The sequence below is a fragment of the Notolepis coatsorum genome, assembly GCF_963971535.1.
Source record: "Notolepis coatsorum genome assembly, chromosome: 8".
NCBI classification, from domain to species: Eukaryota; Metazoa; Chordata; class Actinopteri; order Aulopiformes; family Paralepididae; genus Notolepis; species Notolepis coatsorum.
The window spans coordinates 142151948-142176340 of NC_140172.1; the positions used below are offsets into that span (position 1 = coordinate 142151948).

A 24393-nucleotide genomic window follows, 5' to 3' on the forward strand; every position below is an offset into this window, starting at 1 on the left:
TTGGTAGTAATAATGGCACACAGTCTTAAAATCATCAGCAGGGCAAGTGCAATGCGCATAGGAGGAACGCTACTGTATGTTCTGTTTCCGTTTCTGTTCCCGAATGAATCTTGTACAGATCCCGATAGCTTTTAAAATATAGTTTAAAAAAAAATAGCTTTACAAACCATTTTCTTAAAAACCAAAACGCGAATTACTTATTCTTAACTGTATATCAGCATTGTTCCACAAGTTAACCCCAATAATAGAAATACACCTCCTTTTAATCCCTTTCTTAGCTTTTTGAACAGTAAATTTACAAATATCTCTCAAATCATATTTTCTTTTGTGTATTGAAAAAAACATTTGCACCCCGTCTGGGAGTAACTTTGCTTTAGCTCTGTACATTATTTGCATCGTTTTATAATAAACCAAATCATAAAATTTCATAATATGAGACTTTATAAACAATGGATTTGTGTGTTCATAGTAACCAGCCTTGAAAAGGTTCCGAATGGCCTGCTTTTGCAGTAAGACTATTGGATTTTCTGTCTTTTATATACGGTCTATATAAATACCAATAGAACACTTGTCATTGTCAACTGCTTTAGTTATTTCTTCTACCATCTCCATCACTGCATATATGTAGTAGTTCTATTTTCCCTAAACCCATACTGGTGTTCACTCAGTATTTTGTATTTGCCAATGAAAAGAGCCAGTTGTTTCACAAATTATTTCTCTAATATTTTAAAAAATGTAGGAAGTAGAGACACTGGTCTATAATTGTCCATTTAATGTTTATCTCCATTTTTAAATATTGGTATTACCTTTGCTGATTTCATATTATTAGGAAAAACACCTCTTTGAAAAGACAGATTGCATAACATGTGTGTGTGTGTGTGTGTGTGTGTGTGTGTGTGTGTGTGTGTGTGTGTGTGTGTGTGTGTTGTGTGTGTGTGTGTGCGTGTGTGTGTGTGCATGTGTACTTTACGAGAGAAAAAGACAGAGAGAGAGAGAGAGAGAGAGAGAGAGAGAGAGAGAGAGAGAGAGAGAGAGAGAGAGAGAGAGAGAGAGAGAGATGTTAACATCTCATACTGCGGTGGCGGTGGGCGGATAAGGGTTGGGGCCGGTTTGTTGGGGGGGGGGGGGGGGGGGGGCGGGTGTGGGCGGGGGTGGATATCCGACCGTCTCTGCTCCCCCGTCAGCGCTCCGACTTGACCTTGTAGTGCAGCACCAGGTAGGTGGCCAGGCGCAGCACCAGGAAGAAGACGCCGAGCGCGATGAAGTCCACGTACAGCTTGCCGTCCTCCACATCCAGCAGCTGCAGCACCTCCTCGGCTTCTGGCACTTATACACCAGCGTGGTGGGGCAATGCAGCTCGGTGCGGTTCATACCGTAGATGGACAGGATAACCCCCTGGAAGCCGTACCTGGAGAGAGAGGGGGGGGGGGAGGGGGAGAGAGGGGGAGGAGAGGGGGAGAGAGGGGGAGAGGAGAGGAGAGAGGGGGGAGAGAGAGGGGGGGAGAGGGAGAGGAGAGGGGGGGAGGGGGGAGAGGGAGAGGAGAGGGGGGAGAGCGGGGAGAGGCAGAGGAGAGGGGGAGAGGGGGGAGGGGAGAGAGAGAGAGGGGGGAGGGTGGAGAGAGAGAGAGGGGGGGAGGGGGAGAGAGAGAGGGGGGGAGAGGGGGGGGAGAGGGAGAGAGATAGAGAGGGGAGAGGGGGAGAGAGAGGGAGGGGGGGGCAGAGAGAGAGGGGGGGAGGCGGAGAGAGCGAGAGCGGGAGAGAGGGGGAGAGGGAGATGAGGAGAGAGGGGGAGAGGGAGAGGGCAAAACTTGGTATTGCGGTTTGTTTACATTTCTTGTTTGGTCTGATGTGTGGGTGGCAGTTGAGCTGGTATAGAGTAGGGGTTACTAAAGGCCATGTCCACACTAAAACGATTTTGGTCATTTTAGGCAAAGTATTTGATCGTTTGCATCGTTCTGCCACACGGAACTGCGTTCTGGCAGCCTGAAGACGGTACTTTTTGATACCAGCCTCCAGAGTGTGCAATTCTGAAGACGCCTGGAGACGCCCCATGTTGCGTCACCATATTTACAAGCGATACGCAGCTTCTCCTGAACCGATGACGCATCTCCCTTAATCCGCATGCGCAAACCCAGACAAAAAAAATAAACATGATACATATGTCTTATTGTTGAAGTCAGAGGTTCTTGGTAGGATTGTTAGTAACTGTCTAACTGCATATAACTTTTCCACTAGTAACTGTCTAACTGCATATATAACTGTTTCCACTAGAGGGCGCTCTAGATGGAGCCACTCAGGAACACCACCAGGTGGCGAGTATAAATAGATATGTCTCCTCCCATTCTTTCTCTTCCCCCACCTACCTCTCACGAGAAGGACTCATGTGTTACTGCTCTGCCATGTGAAATAAATAGACCACGCCAGTTAAGGCTCAAGATAGAAACCATGCCTCTTGACCACATTATTGTCGCCCTATAGCCTGATTCTGTTAACAGGTTATGGGCCCAGATCACGCCGGGGAGTAATAATAAGGGTAGCAAGTTTAGCTAAAGTATAGGCTAGGTTAGCACCGGGAGTACCGCGTGGCTAGACGCTAGGCCAGTAGGGTGACCACCTGTCCCGCGAGTGTCCTGATATTGGGCCGTTTGTCCCGCATCCCGCAACAACAAAACAATGTCCTGCAATTCAAAGATTAAAAAATTATTTTTTATTTTTTATTTTTTATCTTTCAAAGATTATTATTTAAAAAATGTTTTAAATGTTGTTAATTTAATGCCTCGTTCCAATACCCTCTTATATTTAAAATAAAAAAATCGGGCGACGTCACAAACCAATGCATTGCGCAGCCGAGCAATAGTATCCATCTGCAGGACCACAGCACCGACACATTCAGGACCGCGACACTTTGCGGACCCACACTCTCCAGACCCTCGCTCCCATTGGCTGATTTGGAGTGGGACGGTCACATGACCCAAATCAGCCAATGGGAGCGAGGGTCTGGAGTGTGGGTCCGCAAAGTGTCACGGTCCTGAGAGTGTCGGTGCTGTGGTCCTGCAGCAGGATGCATCTCCAGCCGAGGCTGCTGAGCAGCTCACTCGAGTCGCGCTGCCTGTCACCTGTCCGAGCCGGTGTCTGAGCCGAATTCTACTACCTCCTCGAAAACTGCTGCCGTAGCGCGAATCGCCTATATCTTTTGACAGCTGGGTGACGTCACCCTATAGTTCACTCCGAACTCCAACAGGTGTACCGACATGTTATCATCTACAGTACAAATACATTCAGCTGCAAAGCCAATTACATGCAAATATTTACATGCTTATACAGTTCAAAAGGTGCAATGAAAAACATATGTTTAAGATATTGTTTAAAATATATCAACAAGACTCAACATGACGTTCGTCAGCAAGGTGGCAGAATATTGTAGAGTGAACGATTGTGGGTCATGCGCATGCGTGCGCAAGCGCAGGAGCGCTGGCAGCAGAATTCGAGGAAGAGTAGAATTTTGCAGAACATATAGGCATTTAAATAATAAATACATTTATTTAATTTTAATTAGCAATAAAAAAAAAATTAAATACTTTTTTTTTTGGCCCCCCCCCCCCCCCCCCCTACGTGTCCCGCAAAAGCAGTGCTGCTGTCCTGCGACTGAACCATTTTGACCTGGTCACCATATAGGCCAGGGCTATTCAACTGGCGGCCCGCGGCATGATAATAAAAAGAAATAAAAAAAAATACAAAAGAAATATTTTTTTTTAATATTTTTTTTTTCTTTTTTTTTTTTTCATGTCAACGTTAACACGCACAATTGGCCAAAAGTCACTCAATTAATGACAGATTTCATTGATAAATTGAGGGAAAACTTTGCAAGTCGATTTGATGAATTTGACATGTCCAGAGAATTGATGCATTTTGTGAGCAACCCATTTGCCAATGTAGCTGCTGTGTCCACAAAAGGACAAGAGTTCCTTGCATCACTTCACATTGATGAAGGTCTCCTGCAACTTGAAATAATTGACATGCAAGCATCATCTGCTCTGAAGCAGGCACTTGAGAATGAATCCACCACAACATTTTGGATAAAGTGTATTCATGTCAAGACATTCCCCAAAATAAAAACGCTGGCAATATCTGTGCTAACAATGTTTGGCTCAACATACATCTGTGAATCCAGTTTCTCTCACATGAATGCCATTAAAACAAGCAACGTGCCTCCTTGACAAATGAGCATTTGCATCACTGTTTGCGGGTAGCCCTCACTTCCTATGAACCCTCTTTCTCTGCCATTGCCCAGTCAAAGAAGTGCAATCGCTCTCATTAGATGTGTGTATGTACTATGTAGGCTAGGCCTGTCTGCCCCCCACCCCCCTGATGTTTGAGAGTTAAGAGTGGACAATAAGTGCTAATAAGATGCTGTGATTTGCTGTTGTTGCACAGACATTAAGCACCTTTTCATAAGCTCAGCTGCACTATAAATGTGTTTTTTTGTTCAAGTGTTGATGTTAGAATGTTCAGATGCACATCATGCACTTGTTTGTTTTTTATTTTATTTTTATATTGAAATGTTGAAGAGGAGATGTTGCAGTTGTTGCACAGTCATAAATGAAGCACTTTCTGCAGGAGATGTTGCAGATGTGGCACATAAATGAAGCACTTTTTTTGAAAAGTATACTACTTTTGCAATGTAGTTAAATAAAAGTTGTGAAAATGTGGTTGCATGTTGTGTCAAGTGTACATATATTCATAGCATGGGGAGGCGCCGTGGCAGTCCGGCCCCTGGCCCCTTGGGTTTCTGACAATGTGGCCCCCTGAATAATTTAGTTGAATAGCCCTGCGCTAGGCCAACAGGAGCTAAAACTACGCCCACCATCAAAGAGCAACATGAGAGTCTTGAGAGTCAAGAAGGTAGCAGCCGGGAGTCACTGGAAGGTAGCAGCCAAGAGCCCCGAGGAGGCGGCACCGGGGGAGACGGAGCATGCTGAGCACAACGGAGGCGAGGGGGAGAACCCCGCCTTAGAAACCGTGGCGCCTGCTGAACACAACGGAGGCGAGGGGGAGAACCCCATCTTAGAACGCGTGGCGACCAGAGGGAGGAACAAATGGCCCTCATTCAATGGAAAAGCAGAGAACGGTGCCAGAGTGTTCTTCATTGAAGGTAAACATTTTCTTGTAGAGCCCAACGGTACGCGATTTGACATAGAGGTGTATGTAGAATGTATTACCTGAAAACGGAGTGTAATGACAATGATATGTGTAAAGTAACCGTCAGCCACGATATTCAGACATGGCATGAGATTATGGGTCATTGTAATTACGAGGATTTACTGAAACTGCAAGCAGTGACAGAGGGCATGCACATTGAAGGCGAAAAGCGTAGACCTGATAAAGAATGTGTCGTGTGCATAAAGGGGAAGTTTGCTCAATCGAGAAACAGAAATCCCACACAAAAGGAAAAGTACCACTTGCGTGGGTTAACACAGATCTTGCCGGTCCAGTAAGAAACGAGTCCATAGGAGGCTTTAGATTTGTACAGTCTTTTACAGACGTGTGCACAGGGGCAGTGTTTGTTTACTTTCTTAAAGCAAATAGTGACACACTCCAGGCCACGGAAAAATTCCTGGCGGACATAGCCCCTTATGGTACAGTAAGATGTTTGAGGTCCGACAACGGGACCGAATTCACAAACAGAGAGTTCCAATCACTGTTGAGGAAGAACAGGATACGTCATGTCCATATTCCCCACACCAGAACGGAGTGGCAGAGAGAGAATGGCGCACTCTTTTCGAGATTGCTAGGTGTAAGCTAGTAGGTAGTAACTTACCTAAGAGCCTATGGCACTATGCTGTGCAAGAAGCCGCTTACATCAGAAACAGGTGCTTCAATAAGCACACGGGCACCACCCTGTATACAGCACTGACAGGAAAGAAGTGTAATCTAGCCAGAATGCACCGATTTGGATCAGTGTGTTATGCGTACCTGCAGGACAGAGGAACGCTCGAGTCCAGATGTGTAAAAGGACTCTTTTGTAGGGCATGACAAGGGAAGCCCCGCTTTCCTGGTTTATTATCCCGGTAAAGGGGTAGTGCAGAAACACAGGCTAGTCAAGTTTGTCACAAAGACAACATGTGAGGGCGAGACACAGACAGAGGAGCCAGAGCTGGACTCCAGAGTAAAGTGTGTAGAAACAGAGACACATCAGCCCAGTGTACTTAGCACGGTCGTGCAGGCAGACAGTCAGCCACCCCCAGAGGGCGATGACGAAGAGCACCCGAGGGTGACGTCAAGTGCCCCAAGCAGTGGGAGGTACCCCTCGAGGGAACACAGACCCCCAAAGTATCTGACAGACTACTGTATGCTCGGAAAGGGAGTGACGAGGAGGACAATACACCCATCACCGTTGATTACTGCTACAGGGTAGTTAGTGGGGTGCCTCAGACCTTTAAAGAGGCCATAGTGTCCCCTGAATCAAGAAAATGGGAGAGAGCGATGGACGAGGAGATGAGGTCCCTAGAGCAGGGGTTCCCAAACTTTTCAGGCCGGGACCCAGAAAATAAGGCGTCAGAGAGCCGCGGCCCAATGCACATCGGCAGGCTTTTTTTTCTTTTTTTTTTGCCAGGCGACCGATTTTTTAAGCCAAATATCACTTCAATCCTATTAAGTTAGTTCAAGTTAGTTATTCATTTATATGTGCTATTTATGAGAGGGATAACTTGTTGCAAAATAATAATGATAATAATAATAATAGCCTCATTAAAATACTATTGTTGCTTCGGTTGTTTTCAGCGTTTTATGTGCATAATCTGTTATTTAGTTTGAAATGTTCGTTGAAATAAGTAGATTTTTCGTTTTTGTTTATTTATTAAGTTAATATAAAACCATATAGTCACATTTTTAGAATACAATAGAATAGAATTTTAGAATACAACTAGAAACACTGTCCTGGCCTGCTTCTAAGTTCAGTGGCCTGACAATTTTTATTTTTTTTTAATTTAGAAATCATCTCACAGCCCTCCCGTGGCTCCTCGCGGCCCACCTTTGGGTCACGACCCCGACTTTGGGAACCACTGCCCTAGAGGACAACCACACCTTCACTCTAACCAAGTTACCAGAGGGCAGACAGACAGTGTACAAATAAGTACAAAGCAAGGTTTGTAGCTAAGGGTTACAGTCAGAGGGAGGGGATAGACTACGGTGAAACATTCTCCCCCACAGCCAATCTGACCAGTATAAGGGTAGTGGTGCAGAAAGCAGCTGAGGACAATCTAATTTGACATCAGATGGATGTGAAAACAGCCTATCTGCACGCCCCCATAGATAGGGAGATATACATGGAACAACCTGAGGGTTACGAAAAGAAAGGAGAGAAGCTAGTGTGTGAGCTGGAAAAATCCATTTACGGCCTGAAACAGTCTGGGCGAAATTGGAACGAGATGCTTCATACGTGCCTTATCAAAGATCACTTCCTTCAGAACCCAGTAGACCCCTGTGTTTACTCGAGGGAGTCAAAGGAGTCAGGAAAAGTGATCATCGTCATTTGGGTGGATTTGATCATAGCAGCAGACAACACCAGGAGCCTAGCACAGGTGAAAGAGATGCTCTCCACCAGATTCAAAATGAAAGACCTTGGGAGGTTAAAGCATTTTCAAGGTATGGATTTTGAACAGTCTGCTAATTGTGTAAAAATATCCGAGAAGAGATATGTGGAAAATATCCTGAAACGTTTCGACATGCAAGAATGTAGATCAAGGGAAACACCATGTGATCAAAAACTAGACTATCAGGAGGATGCTCAGAAACTGACAGATGTAAAAATGTACAGAGAAGCTGTGGGTAGCCTCATTTATTTAACATGTACCCGCCCTGACCTATGTTTTGTAGTGAGTAAACTGTCACAGCATTTCGCTGACCCCACAGAGGAACATTGGATCACAGCAAAACAGGTTTTTCGTTATCTTAAAGGTACAGCAGACAGACAACTGTGTTTCAGAAAGAGCAGCGAGAGCGGTCAGGTGGCGTAGCGGAGATTGCGTTCGTCACCAACGCCGGAGACGCTGGATTCGCCTGTTCGAATCCAGCTCCCGGCGTTGTCACCAGCTTGGCTGGCCGTTCACACTAATACAATTGGCAGTATTAGAGGGTGGGGAAGCTGGAGGGGTGGGTCCGGGTCGTTGTAAACAACGACTCCTACAGTTCGGTCGGGGCGCCTGCTCAGCGCGGATAGGATCTAAGGGGGGTAGTGTGATCCTTCCACACGTTACACCCTCTCAGTGAGAGTCCGCGCTGCCAGGTGAAAAGAAGCGGTTGATTGGCTAGACGTGTGTCGGAGGAAGCACGTGATAGCCTCCACTCTCCCAGACCGACTGTGGGGGGTAAGTGCGCAGCGACCAGGAAGGGGATTGGGAATTGGCATAACGACTAACATTGGGATGCGAGAAAAATCGGAGGAAAAAGGAGGGGGAAAAAGATAAATAATACAAAAAAAAAAGCAGCGAGGGTCTAGGACTTAAAGCCTACAGTGATGCAGACTGGGCAACTGACACCACAGATAGAAGGAGTACCACCGGATATTGTGTGAGTTTGAACGCAGACAGCTCACTGGTTTCGTGGAAAACAAAGCAGCCCACCGTGGCTTTATCAACTTGTGAAGCCAAATATATGGCTCTATATGACCATACAGGAGTGTATTTACCTGGAACAACTGCTCGAAGGGATGGATACCTATGTATATAAGAAGACTGTTGTTTATGAAGACAACCAGGGAACCATTGCGATTGCTAGAAACCCTGTGTGCCGACAGAGATGTAAACATGTCGATATAAAATACCATTTCATCAGATCTGTCATCAGAGAAGAAAGGATGACACTGATGTATTGTCCAACGGACGACATGGTAGCAGACGCCATGACGAAACCAGCTTCCAAATTGAAATTGAAGAGATTTGCAGAGGCCATGTTTGGTGTGTAGATATTGACTGCCATATTATTTTGATGTTTTTGGAGTATATTATTTCCTTTGTAAAATGTCTTTAAAAGTTACCCAGTATGCTAATACAAACCTAAGTGGGAGTGTTGAAGTCAGAGGTTCTAGGTAGGATTGTTAGTAACTGTCTAACTGCATATATAACTGTTTCCACTAGTAACTGTCTAACTGCATATATAACTGTTTCCACTAGAGGGCGCTCTAGGCGGAGCCACTTAGGAACACCACCAGGTGGCGAGTATAAATAGAGATGTCTCCTCCCATTCTTTCTCTTCCCCCACCTACCTCTCACGAGAAGGACTCATGTGTTACTGCTCTGCCATGTGAAATAAATAAACCACGCCAGTTAAGGCTCAAGATAGAAACCATGCCTCTTGACCACATTATTGTCCACCCTATAGCCTGATTCTGTTAACACGTATATGTCCTGGCTAGAAGTGTTTATTAAACACGGGAGTTATTATTAAACAACAATGGCATCAGAGTAGTTGCATTCGTGTTACATAAACTATATTGAGCTAATTGGGAGGCTACTGTGATGCAATACACAATACTAACTAGTGATTAGCGTCACATAGCTGGCCTTTTTCTGAAAACCCAAGTAGTAGCCAAGCACATACTGTTCCATAGCATATGCCTTCAGTTGATCATGACAAATCCTCTGTTACCTTGATGATTAAAAAGCCTCCATAATTTAGTAAATAGTATTCCCATGGCTGGTGAGCTGTAGCCAGCCAGCTAGCGTTGATGCTATTCAATGCTAACAACATTAGCTAATAGCTAACCAACTAAATACAATAAGATGGTGGTATTGTATATTAGTAATAATACACTCAATTGTATTTCTTATTGGTTTATATAAGATATATATTAGTGGTGCACTATTTGTTTGTGCAATTATTTCATCTCACAAGACTTGGCACACGGTGACGTGTTTCCGCCCTCTTTCTCTTGAGTTGCGACAATGAACTTGGATGGATTATTGACTTACGTGTCAATCTTAATAAGCAAAGGACAATCCATCAAGACAACTTAACAAGACAATCTTCCAAGATAAGGATCAAAGACATACTACCATAACGCATCGATGTTCTCTTATACTGGCACGCAGCCAATAAGGTATTGATTGTTTTGGATGATGATTTTGGTATATGTTACAGTGATGTTCTGACCATGGTTTTAATGGACTTTCAATGTTAATGGTAACTTTTGTATGAATTTGTATGTTATACAGATTTTACGGTTTGGATGGAGAATGAACAAGCTTCATTAAAATCAGTTCAAGAAATCTACTTGTGTTAATTGCGTCGTGCCCGGAGGATGTCACATAAAATCTTAACTGTCTACGCGAAGTCAAGTGGAAGCAAGATGGCGCTGCCGGTCCACATCTCGCTCGTCATGAAGCAGCGCGTGGGATGGACCACGGTGTAAACTGTCACGTTCCTAGGCCCGGTCCTGGCTGGACTGGGCAGGATGGTAACATTGGGCAGTGCCCTCCACCTAACATTGGCTCTCTGCCTAACATTGGCTCTCGGTCTGCCTCTAGGGACCTAAGCCCTATGGTACGGGGTGCTATCACATGTTGGTTACACATTGTGGATTTAATTTGTAATGTTGTTGTCCTGGGCCACCCCTGTCTATGTGTGATGTCACCCCTCTGTTGTGTTGTTGTGTGTCATTGCCGTAGTGTCTAGTTGTGTTTAGTTTGTCATTGCTTTATTGTCTAGGTTGTGTTGTGATTCTGTGTTGGCCAGGTGTTCTTGATTGTTAATTAGTTTGGGTATTTAGGTTCTGTCTGTCCTCACTTCCTTGTGGTGCCATTTCCTCCAAGTCATCAGTGTTACCCTTCTCGTCGTTTCTCCTGTGTTCCCCCGTCCCTTGCTGTTTGTAATATGCGCTTGTAAGTAGATTAGTCTTTTGTTTTGTTGTTGTTTTATTTTCCGTGTTTTACAAATCAGTTCTCTTTCTCTAGCGCCAGCTCGGCTGTGCCGTTTATGTTCTCTTTGGTAACGTACAGTCGTGTTCAGTAAAGTCTGTTTACACGTATCCTGCCGTCTCTGCCTCCTCCATTCCGGTCCGCTACCTGTGTTCGCTTCGTCTACCCTCACTACCCACCTATCGTAATAGTAAACCACAAGATGGCGCTGGTGTTCAAGTCAACGCTCATCAAACAACATCTGTGTAAAGTTTCAACTGCCTTTCTCCACCACCAGGCCCGGACTGGCCATCGGGAGCACCGGGAGTTCTCCCGGTGGCCTGGCCTGCATAGATTTAAAAAAAAAAATTATATAAAAAAAAGAAAAAAAATTATTATTATTATTATTATTATTTTTTTTGCCAGGCCATTGTTTCTAGTTGTCGTGGCGGCGCGGCGCTATAGTTAGATAACCTAGGTGGGTGGGGAACAACCAGGATTTCACTGTCTGCGACAGAGTTGGAGAACTATCTGACTCTCTCCCTCACGCGGATCACACACACACAATGGAGCCGTGCTGCCGCTTGTGATTGGTGGAGGCGGGACCAGGCGATACAACTGATTGACAGTGGAGGCGGCGAATGGAATGGCAGACGGCACTTGATTGATTGATTGATTGAAAAGTTTATTAACAGATTGCAGAAGGGGTACAGTACAGTACACCTCAATACATACAATTGTTAAGGGGATGCAGACCAGAGAAAGACTTTCGTCTTGTTTACATCAGAGTCCCCCATTTTCAATTCATCATAGATGCATCATAGATGCATCACTCAGATGCAGAATAACAGCCAGGCAATGAACCAGGTAGTGAGGGACTCGGGAGAGATACAGTAGAGCGAAAGTCAATTAACGTTGATGTCAAGATAGACAGTGGAAGAAAGAGAAAGGGTGGAGGAGAGAGGGATAAAACAAAGAAAAAGAAAGGCCCTTACAGGAGAGAGTGGTTAACTGTATTATAATAGTAAATAGAAAAATATGTTGTGCTCTTGCTTTTTTCTTTTTGAAGGTGGAGAGAGTAGCATTGCTAGTGCCACAACAGTTTTATTTGAGGTCCATAACAGTACATTGTACTAAGCAATTGTTGGCTCATTAGTTTGTGATTCACATGCACTAAAATTCACCTGAATGCAGGAAATTAAGTCTTTGTAACAAAGAATTTCCTGGTGGGGGACTCCCAGACCCCCCGCTTAAAAGTGGCCTGATTGGGGCTATATTTCGCGCTATATCTCCCGGTATGAATTATTTCCCCAGTCCGGCCCTGTCCACCACTAAAAAGGCAAAAAGTTGCACCCAAGAGCTATATTTGCAAGAAAGCCATAAGGTTGAACACTTATAAGTTTAGTGTTCTAACAAAGGGTATTCTTGTAAATGTATTAGAAGGGTGAGAGAAGTGAGACAAACCACAAGGTGTCGCCTTTGTCCATGTGTTTATTTTTGTAATGTTTTTTGAAGCACCTTACTTTCTGTAGCTTGGATCCCCATTCATGCATGTATTGAAATAAGAGCTTTGAGGTTTAAAAGTGCAATTTTATTGATCAACCTTATTTTATACAAATAGAGTAAGGGGGAATTCGGCCTACATTAGTAAAGTAAACCAGCCTGGTATAAATAAGTCAACCAGCCTGGTTAAATAAGTCAACTAGCCTGGTATAAATAAGTCAACCAGCCTAGTTAAATAAGTAAACTAGCCTGGTACAAATAAGTCAACCAGCCCAGTTAAATAAGTCAACTAGCCTGGTATAAATAAGTCAACCAGCCTAGTTAAAGAAGTAAACTAGCCTGGTATAAATAAGTCAACCAGCCTAGTTAAAGAAGTAAACTAGCCTGGTATAAATAAGTTAACCAGCCTAGTTAAAGAAGTAAACTAGCCTGGTATAAATAAGTCAACCAGCCCAGTTAAATAAGTCAACTAGCCTGTATAAATAAGTCAACCAGCCCAGTTAAATAAGTCTACCAGCCTAGTTAAATAAGTAAACTTGCTTGGTTAATTAAGTCTACATTTATAACTAAGCAATTAATTAAGTAATCGCACTTCAAGTAATAATAGTAAGGCTTATACTTATTATCCTCACATATTAACTTGACATTTACACATAGCCTTCAACATGTCACATAAAGGAGAGATTACTGAGCTAGAACAAGAAGATGACACAATAGCTCAAAAGGAACAGATTATCGAACAGGTTAAAGAGAAACCCAGAAACAAAGAAGATTCCCAAGAGCAGCCCGAAAGGTGTAAAGACGGCGACACTGCTGAAAGGAATACAAGAAAAAGTGGAAGAATCATAACTCTGACAGAGAAGGGCAGAGAGATGCAAGCGGAGAAAATTATAGGACTCCAGCGAAGGTTCCAATACGTATATAAGAGATGGAAAATAAATGTGAGAGGTGCCAAGGAGATACTATCGCAAACTGAGACAGTAACTGAGGAACTCGAAACAGTCATTACTGAAACCCGTGGTTTCTCCGCTGACGTCCAGCGCGCATATGAAGAATTACGATAAGTTGACACGCCAGATCAGGAAACCCATAGGAGAGTCGATCTGTGCTCCCAAACATCCCTGTTCATCTTCAACAGAGCCTCAAGCCGACTGCATGGACATACACCTGAAGAAGAAGATGACTATCCTGAAGACAGTTCTCTATTCACAGGAAGCAACCACTTTCTCTTCTCTAACTCAAAGAAGACCTCTGTATGTTCAAATGGGTCCAGAGTAAGACGTCAAGAAGCTGCTGCCGATGTTGCTGCAGGCCAAGCTGTTCTCAAGCAAAGAGAAATACAGCGGCTGGAGGAAGAGGAAGCTACAATCAAAGCTCGATTGGTATTGCAGCATACAGCCCTGGAGGACAGGAGAAGAAGGGTACAGCAATTGGAGGAAATGAAAAGTCTAAATGCAGCCCAAGCGAGAATCCAAGTGTACGACCAAGTGGCGACTACAGAAGAAGAGAAGCTAAACATCGAAGTGGATAGTGAGAGGAGAACAGTCAACCAAATGCCTGCTCCTACAACTCCTCCTTCCCCATATGTGCTCTCTGCACCAAGAACTGTAGTCCCCCTACTGGGTGAAAGTACTTCAGAGCTCGTCAGGATCCTAGCAGATGCAGTGAGTTCAAACAGAATCCCCATTCCTGAACCTGTAGTATTCAAAGGGGATCCATTACTGTACAGTGACTGGAAACTATCATTTCAAACTCTGATAGATCAGAAGAACATCAAGGAAAACGAAAATATCTACTATCTCCGCAAGTATGTAGATGGAGATGCAAGAAAGGCGATCGATGGCAATTTCCTACTCGGCACAGAGAACGCTTATGTTGTAGCGTGGAAGCTTTTGAATGAGAGATATGGAAACCCATTCACTATCGCACAGTCCTATAGAGAGAAGCTCAACGCGTGGCCCAAGATCGGACACAAAGACAGCTTCGAGCTCAGAAGTTTCGTGGATTTTCTCTGCAGTTGTGAGGCGGCTATGATTCACATAAAAGCCCTGGAAATCCTGAACGACTGTAATGAGAATAGGAAGATTATCTCCAAGCTTCCAGACTGGTTGATGGCCAGGTGGAGTAGAAAGTCTGTTGAAATGGAAGATCGGAATGGCCATTTCCCAACCTTCAGCCAGTTCATCGCATTCCTGATTTACGAAGTGAGGATCGCCTGTCACCCAATTACCTCCATGCATTCAATCAAACAAGGCGAAGCAGAGCACCCAAAGGACAGAAGGAATAGGACCGTTGGAGCAAAGGTACTGGCTACAAGCTCAAACGAGAAGACGGTCATGACATGTGTCTTCTGCAAGAAGGATGGACACACTTTGCTCAAATGCAGAAGGTTCACGAAAGAAGGAGAACAAGAGAAAACCACCTTCGTTAAAGAGAACAGGCTGTGTTTCGGTTGCCTTAAGCCTGGCCATCTCTCAAAGAATTGTAGCAGAAGGAGTGAGTGCGACGTGTGCCACAAGCGGCACCCTACATCACTGCACTCGCATAGAGCCAAGGAATACAGGAAACCTACACACGTCAGAGAAAGGGAGGATCAAGATAAAGAGGAAACTAAATCGACGCCTCCTGAAGTACCCACTACAGCGGCTACGACTCACAGAGCTATCATTGCTAATGTTGGCGCGATCACCTCTGCAATCATCCCAGTCTGGCTCTCATCAACGACCTGCCCAGCAGAAGAGGTCCTGGTGTACGCGCTGCTGGACTCCCAGAGCGACTCAACCTTCATTCTAAGGGAAGTCGCTGACACGTTGAAAGCCAACAAAGACCAGATCAAGTTACGACTCACCACGATGACTGCAACCTCTACAGTAAACTCCCTAAAAGTGAGCAATCTACAAGTCCGTGGCTACAATACAGGCAAGACAATATCCCTGCCACCAGCCTATACAAGAGAGTTCATCCCAGTCAACAGAGCTCACATTCCAACGAGAGAAAAGGCAAAGTCCTGGTCCCACCTGGAGCACCTTCAGAAAGACATAGCACCTCTGTTGAACTACGAAGTAGGCCTGCTCATCGGGTACAACTGCTCCCAAGCGCTTCTACCAAGGGAAGTTGTATCTGGAAAATCGAACTAGCCCTACGCACAACGGACGGACCTAGGATGGAGCACTGTGGGATGTGGAAGTCCCTGTGTTGATTTCGGAGATGCCATCGGAACGAGTCATCATATAGAAGTAAAACAAGTGACACCGGATGTTGAGTCTTCAATCAACCTTCGAACAGAAGTACACTATGTAAATCGGCTCAAAGTGAAAGAAGTGACCGCTACAGAAATACTAAAGGTCCTAGAGTCCGACTTCTCAGAAAGGTCCAAGGAAGATAAAGATAATCCCATCTCACAAGATGACCTGAAGTTCTTGTCAAAACTGAAAGAAAACATCACACAGAAGGAAAACGGTCACTATGAGATGCCCCTGCCGTTCAAAAAGGAACGACCAGAGTTACCTAACAACAAGATCAGCGCAATTCACCACCTGAAGGGTCTCGAAAGAAGACTGAACAAAGATGGAAATTATTACAAGAACTACTGTACCTTTATGGAGAATATCATCTCCCGTGGTGATGCAGAAAGAGTCCCTGAGGAAGAGATAGACAACAGCCCAGCCTGGTACATACCTCATCACGGGGTGTATCATCTGCAGAGAAAAATACGTGTCGTATTTGACTGTTCTGCCCACTTCCGAGAGACTTCCCTCTACGACCATCTGCTCACTGGTCCTGACCTAACAAACGCACTCAGAGCTAATGGATGGTGGACCATGGGATGCAGCAGTGCTGTCTCATCGCACCTCTGCAGATGTGTCAGGTGCCGAATATACAAAAGAACGCACCAACGAGAATACAAGTATCGAAGAAAGAAAAGAAGCTGAGCTTGTTATCATCAAGCTTGCCCAAGAAGAGGCCTTCCCAGCTGAGATAAAAGGACTCAAGCAAAAGCATGAACTTGCCAAGATCAAAGAAAGTAAGCTATAAAAGCTAAGTCCCTTCCTGGATGAAGACGGGATCCTCAAGGTGGGAGGACGTGTAGGTCAAGACGCCCAATCTGCGTTAAAGAAGGAAGAACATATCTAAAAAGATATGGACTTATACTCACCTGTCTATGCTCAAGATCCGTTCACATAGAAGTGATTGACGATATGACTACAGACTCATTCATCAATGCACTCAGATCATTCATTGCGATCAGAGGAAACGTTCGCCAACTCAGATGCAATCAAGGAACCAATTCTGTTGGCGCTAGAAGAGAATTTACAGAACTTATGAAGGGAATGAATGAAGAAAGACTGAAGGATCTGGGATGTGAGTTTCTGAACGACCCATCCGGACCTGACCCTTTAACCCCGAACCACATTCTAACAATGAAATCTACAATCATTCTGCCCCCACCTGGACAATTCATCAAACAAGATTTGTACCTACAAAAGAGGTGGCGCCGAGTTCAGGATTTGGCCAACGAGTATTGGACAAGATGGAGGAAAGAATATCTTCTCAACCTACAACAGAGACAGAAGTGGTGTAAAACCAGAAGGAACTCTAAAGTCAACAACATCGTCCTTCTCCAAGATGAACTGACACCACGCAACGAATGGCGACTAGCAAGAGTCACTGAAGTCTACCCAGGACAAGATGGTAGATTCAGAAAGTTGAAGCTGCTAGTAAGCCACATCACATACGATAGCAAAGGGAAAGCTACAACCAGTACAGTATATTTAGAGAGACCAATACACAAGATCATTACATTGATAGAAGCATATTAGAGCACTAGTGAGTTATTCAACATTAAGCTGTTTTGGCACTTACCCATTTTCTGCTTGCCTTTACTCTGAGATATGAGTTTTCTTTTGTTTTGTCTTACACTGGAAAGAGATACTTACCTGGTTGAATCCAATTGATCTTAGAGACATATCCTTTGAAGTATCCACAATAAGAAATTCCACATTCTATAAGTATGTGCAATAAGACATTCCACATGTATTAGTATGTGTAATTGGTGGGAGTGTAACTGCAGCTATGGTTAACAGTTGGTTAATATAGTTATTTTCGTTTACAATTTTATATGCTTATTTTAGTATATTAGTAATAATACACTAATTGTATTTCACTGTATTTCTTATTGGTTTATATAAGATATATATTAGTGGCACAGTATTTTTCTATTTGTTTGTGCAATTATTTCATCTCACGAGACTTGGCACACCTGGTATCCGGTGACGTTTTTCCGCCCTCTTTCTCTTGAGTTGCGACAATAACTGTCAGGATCCGCTTCCCCAGCCTGGTCCCATTCCCCCTCCGTTTGCCCAGGCTGGTCCCATTCCCCCTCCAGCTGGTCCCATTCCCCCTCCAGCTGCAGAACCTGGCCACATTCCTCCTCCAGTCCAGAGGGCCTGCCCGGCACCCCCCTCTAGTGGACTCTTTACGTTACTCCCGTTCCTGCCACGTCTACTGGCTATTATTAATGTGTGTATTCTCCTGATGTCCTTAATGTTCAATGTGTTCGCTGTGGTGTTGTCTTTGTTACCCACTCTGTTCCCTGGTCTGGTCTAGTGTCTTGTCTTTTGTATTTGTATGTATCGTTGTTATTCAGTCCTGTCTTGTTATATATTGTTGTCATTGGCGTTTGTCCAGGTGTGTCTTGTTAGTGATTAGTCCCCTATATATTCTGTCCTTCCCTGGCGCGTGAATACTTTCGGCAACCAACATGCCCTTCCGCGTTGCTCTGATTGGCACAACAGTGAACACATAGTTAAGTACGACTGACAGATGCATTGCAACTATGTGTTCACTGTTGTGTTACTGCTTCTCGGCATAAGCCCCATAATAAGACCGTCTCTGGCTTCGTCCAGCGGACACCATGATGAGCTCAGCGATGCCGCTCACGGCAGCATATTCTCCCCGCTGTTGAAAGCCTTATCGGAGCACGGAGGGTCGTTGATGAGCTCAGCGATGCCCGAGTTGCGCGATTTTTTATTGGTTTGTCATGACAAACCAATTACATAATCCAACATATGTGTAAAGAAACAACATATTCCAGTTAACGGTATATTTTTTTAATGATTCGTTACGGTATAAATTAGCTTAACTGGAGCTTAGTATTGCTGCCTGGCTGAGGCGCGTGTCGCGGCTCATGCGCATGCGCGCACTCGGCCAATCAGAGCAACGCGGAAGGGCATGTTGGTTGCCGAAAGTATTCACGCTTCCCTGTCACTCCCCTGTTGGTCCGTTATCCTATCTTGTCATATTCATAGTTGTTATCATTATAAACGCTGTGGTTGTGATTCGACGCAGTACCCTTCCGTGCTGTGCTCTCCACGTTTGGTATAGTGTAATCTGCCAGCTTATGCTGAGGTACTATTACTATTGTTTTGTTGTAGTTAAAGCCTTGTGAAAGAACAAGTAAAGCCTTTTGTCAACTACACCCCGGTGTGTCCTGCCTGTCTCTCTTCCTCGTTCCTGTGATTGCTATTGGGTCCACACCAACACCGAATCCTTACATGAACTTGGATGGATTATTGACTTATCTGTCGATCTTAATAAGCAAAGGACAATCCATCAAGACAACTTAACAAGACAATCTTCCAAGATAAGGATCAAAGACATACTACCATAACGCATAGATGTTCTCTTATACTGGCACGCAGCCAATAAGGTATTGATTGTTTTGGATGATGATTTTGGTATATGTTACAGTGATGTTCTGACCATGGTGTTAATGGACTTTCAATGTTAATGGTATCTTTTGTATGCTGTATTTTGTATCTGTATGTTATACAGATTTTACGGTTTGGATGGAGAATGAACAAGCTTCATTAAAATCAGTTCAAGAAATCTACTTGTGTTAATTGCGTCGTGCCCAGAGGATGTCACAGGTATCCTGAGGTAACGTTAAATACAGACAACGTTTGTTAGTCAAAATGACTGGACAGGACACACACACGGACAAGTTAAACATCAATCAATTAATTTATTACAACACAGGTAGTTTGAGCTGCCTCTCTCTCTCCACTCCCGAAGTACGTTGCAGTGTGTCTCTGGAAAAGTAGGTCAGCTCACTACACTTATTCTGTTTTTATTGGGCGCAGGTAGGTGCAAACTGCGCATGCTCCATTCTTCTTCTCTTTGCGGCAGCGTTTCAGCGGTTCAGAGTTCTCATTAGGAAGCACTCGTTTTTTAAAAACGATTTTGTGTTTACGGAAAACTTTTTTTAAATGAAAACGAAACAGACCAAAATCGTTTTAGTGTGGACATGGCCTAAGGCTGGCCCCGTCTCTCAGGCTCTGCCAAGAGAGGTATATATATTATGGTAACACGTTAACACTTTATAATACAGCCCACTTATACTATGTTATGTACTGTATACACTGTATTATGTATACAGCCCAGAACTTACAGTGTAATTACACAGAACTTATGGTGTAACTTCATACTTATGGTATGAATGCGTACATGTAAGATACTTATGGTATGAATGCGTACATGTAAGATATTTACCGGCTCCTACTGGTCCTTAACCCTTTCACTACCACACTACCAAAGGGTTCAGTTCAGTTCAGTTCAGAGTTTTTTATTTGCCACATGGAATCATACAATCAGAGTTTCTTCATTACACAATCATAAATAACATTCCATGGACAAAAGGAGCAGGAAGAAGAATAAATCTTATAGTTACCTGCCCCTTATTAACCCTTTAAGGGTTAACCCTTTCACTGTGACAATTCTACTCATCAATTGTCTCCATGCTCTATATATGCTCTCACCCCGACTGTAGGAGTCTATATCCTACTAACCAGTGATGATGTCAATGGGGCCAAGCTCCCGTCCGTACAAGCTGCCTGCGACTCACTGAGAGTTTCAGTAGATTTTACTTTAAAGTTATCGGTTTGGAGACGTCCGTACCAGCCCTTACAGCTCGTTTCACCGGAGCCTAGATCTGCACTCGCTGGAAACGCTCAGACGTTTTGACCTTTTTCTTCTTTCTTTTTTTACAACAGAATCCTCAACTCAACTCGACTTTTGACCGTAATATGGATCTAATAAGCTGGGCTTTTACAGCGATTGATCGCATATGTGACCAGGTATGGACTTCAGGGTCATGTTGAGGGATCTTCATTTTTTTTTAATCATCACTTGAACATTTTGGTGGGATATTTTTCAAGCTACATCCTATGAATCATGGAGATATCAGTAAACGCATTCAGAGATGAATGGTCTTCGAACTTGTGGAGAGGTTCACACCTGTGATTTAATCAACTACAACCCTACCCAGAATGCATTGTATTCCATGGCCCCCCTCTCTCTGGGGACATTAACACCTTGCATCAGGCTCTTTTGTTATGGCAATGACTCTGTCTTGTGGCAAGTTGTTGTGGCAGTTGAAGTATTTGCCTTGTAAGTCTAAAAGCTAAATTACTAAATGTAACTTCTGTAGTGTGGTAGTGAAAGGGTTAACCGTCTGTAGTGTGGTAGTGAAAGGTTTGTTGGAAGCCTCACATAAGCCATGTAATGTTGGGGGTCAAGGTATTGGCTGAAGGAAAGGCTACATCAATAAGCATTTAGATGTTTAGATGTAAAGGTTAACCTTCTGTAGTGTGGCAGTGAAAGGGTTAACCTTCTGTATCTGTGAGATAATTGTTGAATAGATACACAAATGTTCTAGAATGTTTGATTATGACATCATACTGTGACATCACAAATGTTTTCGGGCATTCATAACATTATTTTCTATGATGAATTGAAAATGGGGGATCCTGATGTAAACAAGATGAAAGTCTTTCTCTGGTCTGCATCCCCTTAACAATTGTGTGTATTGAGCTGTACTGTATTGTACCCATTCTGCAATCTGTTAATAAAGTTTTCAATCAATCAAGTTGACCTTCTGTAGTGTGGCAGTGAAAGGGTTAACCTTCTGTAGTGTGGTAGTGAAAGGTTTGTTGGAAGCCTCACATAAGCCATGTAATGTTGGGGGTCAAGGTATTGGCTGAAGGAAAGGCTACATCAATAAGCATTTAGATGTTTAGATTTAAAGGTTAACCTTCTGTAGTGTGGCAGTGAAAGGGTTAACCTTCTGTAGCTGTGAGAGAATTGTTGAATAGATACACAAATGTTCTAGAATGTTTGATTATGACATCATACTGTGACATCACAAATGTTTTCGGGCATTCATAACATTATCTTCTATGATGAATTGAAAATGGGGGATCCTGATGTAAACAAGATGAAAGTCTTTCTCTGGTCTGCATCCCCTTAACAATTGTGTGTATTGAGCTGTACTGTATTGTACCCATTCTGCAATCTGTTAATAAAGTTTTCAATCAATCAATCAAGTTAACCTTCTGTAGTGTGGCAGTGAAAGGGTTAACCTTCTGTAGTGTGGTAGTGAAAGGTTTGTTGGAAGCCTCACATAAGCCATGTAATGTTGGGGGTCAAGGTATTGGCTGAAGGAAAGGCTACATCAATAAGCATTTAGATGTTTAGATTTAAAGGTTAACCTTCTGTAGTGTGGCAGTGAAAGGGTTAACCTTCTGTAGCTGTGAGAGAATTGTTGAATAGATACACAAATGTTCTAGAATGTTTGATTATGACATCATACTGTGACATCACAAATGTTTTCGGGCATTCATAACATTATTTTCTATGATGAATTGAAAATGGGGGATCCTGATGTAAACAAGATGAAAGTCTTTCTCTGGTCTGCATCCCCTTAACAATTGTGTGTATTGAGCTGTACTGTATTGTACCCATTCTGCAATCTGTTAATAAAGTTTTCAATCAATCAATCAAGTTAGCCTTCTGTAGTGTGGCAGTGAAAGGGTTAACCTTCTGTAGTGTGGTAGTGAAAGGTTTCTGCCACTCTTCACAAGCAAAGAGACTTTCCATTCCGTGAAAACCCGCTCTACTCTGCTCTGATTCGCAGACTGTGGGTGGGGGGGAGAAACGCTGAATGTGATTGGATCAGAGTAGCCAGACAGACAGGCAGAGCAGCCAGCCGGACAGTGGAGCACTGAGAGAGAGGAAACGGCGGAGGATTGTTTATCTGGCTTATTGCTGCGGATTCAAGCCAAGTTGCAATAATACAGTACAGCTCAATACACACAATTGTTAAGGGGATGCAGACCCAGAAAGACGTTTGTCTTGTCATCAAATGAATTGCCAGCGCGCGTTCGTCTACAACAACAACCAACGCGTCCTATAATAATAATAACTTGTTTGTTATTTTCTTTGAGTTTCCCTATTGAATGAATTTACTTCTTATACCATTAGGTTGCAATAAATTCACTCGAATTAAATTCGTTCGCTCATCAAATTCGTGACATTCTAAATGTGTTTTAATGTTGTTTAATTTAATGACAATACACCCGCGCGGACTCGCGTTTTTTTTTAATCTTTTTTATATGGACAGGACACTGCGTTTGTTGCGTTGCTATAACTTATAACATTAAGATAAAGTGTATAAACATTGTTCTTCTCCCTGCTAAGAAAGGAGAGCGTTTGGCTGTGTGTGTTTCAACACCTCTTAAGTACCTGTTAAGCTGACAGACCCACACGTAAATCCCCTCACCTGTAGTTTTTCCACAGTATTGAGAGACAATACTGTCGAACTATATAACAATAATTACCTCATTTACAAGTTGTATTTAAGTTTGCAAATAAGAGCAAATAAGAGAACACATTATTGACATTTCAAAGATGTAAAAAAAAACAGATTTAGATTTTTTTCGATTTTCTGAAGAGCAAGACAATTGTTCCTTTTCTGGCACTTGTTTCTCACCGGATCAAATCGGGTTTGGTCACGTCGAGTCACATATTCTCTACAAGGAAGCAGAATGCGGATGACCCATTATGCCCTCTTGGGAGCTATCAGGCGGGATACACCATAAATTCATACGGGACCTGGCTCGCAATATGCTTTTTCCCGCTGGAGATAAACGACGTTGAGGATGTATATCTTCTAATTGTCATGCTGCTCGGCCTGGGCTCCGTCAGCTGCTGGATCTGGTACTGCCTGAAGCTAATTCGGAAGAAGTTGATTTCCCTGGCCAGGGATCTGGCCGGGATCAAGGAAAACCTAATGGAACTGTTTAAGAAAATCGCTGACCTAAGTACCCTGCGCGGTGATGAACAATTGAGCTCCAAGACCATGTTGGAAAGAGGCGAACTCTACCACGTAGACGAACAGTCATGCTTGAAGACAATTCTTGAGAGACTTGCTTCTAACCATGCAGAGGAACTTTCGCGGTCACAGGCCATACTGGATATCACGTCGGAAATTAGGGACGTGAAAATAAAGATGCCACCGTACCGTAATAGGGGATACGACGATGGTGACGATGATTAGACAAAATTGACCTGATTCTGACCATATGCGGCATTTCTGCCTCGAGCTGCATTTTATCACCCCCCCCCCCTCCCCCTTCCCACACCCTCCTTATCCTTTCTGCTGTGGAACGAACCGAGGCCAAGGTCAACGCGGAGGAGTTGACTCTCCGGCGATGTGTGATTTCTGGGAAAGAGGAGACAAACTGTACTGTCTGGAAGCGATAAGATTGATGAGGCCCCCCCTACCCCCACCCCCACCCCCACCCCCACCCCCCCCCCATCCGCCCCTGTTGTCGTAACTCAACTGGCGCCATACGCCGTGGCAGGCTGCCTCTGATGCGCGTCGGTGGGGGCCCCCTTGACTGCTCCACAACCAAATTCCTTACCCGAATCTCCAATGCCCCCCCCCCCCCCTCCACTCCGCCCCCCCTCCAGTTCACCAGGCGCGATCCACTGTGTTTCTACATGGTGGAATGCAGCCGACTATCGCATACAGTGTCTCAGGCCTCCTGTAATGATGACATGTGTCAACAAATGTACATGTCTGTTGAATTTATGCTGTGCCATTGTTACTGTAAAAATGTAATGATTGTGTTGTTGTTAATAACATTAATGAGACGTT

The 24393-nt window shown here is 43.9% G+C and overlaps 1 pseudogene across 1 annotated transcript in view; it reads right to left on the reverse strand.

Moving 5' to 3' along the window:
• Window positions 1-1180: 1180 nt before the first annotated feature.
• Window positions 1181-24393, reverse strand: part of LOC311233616 (ATP-binding cassette sub-family G member 4-like) — a 126442-nt pseudogene continuing 103229 nt past the window's right edge. Inside the window, exon 14 of the transcript in view lies at window positions 1181-1408. The product of the transcript in view is annotated as an ATP-binding cassette sub-family G member 4-like (transcript). The remainder of the gene's footprint in view (window positions 1409-24393) is intronic.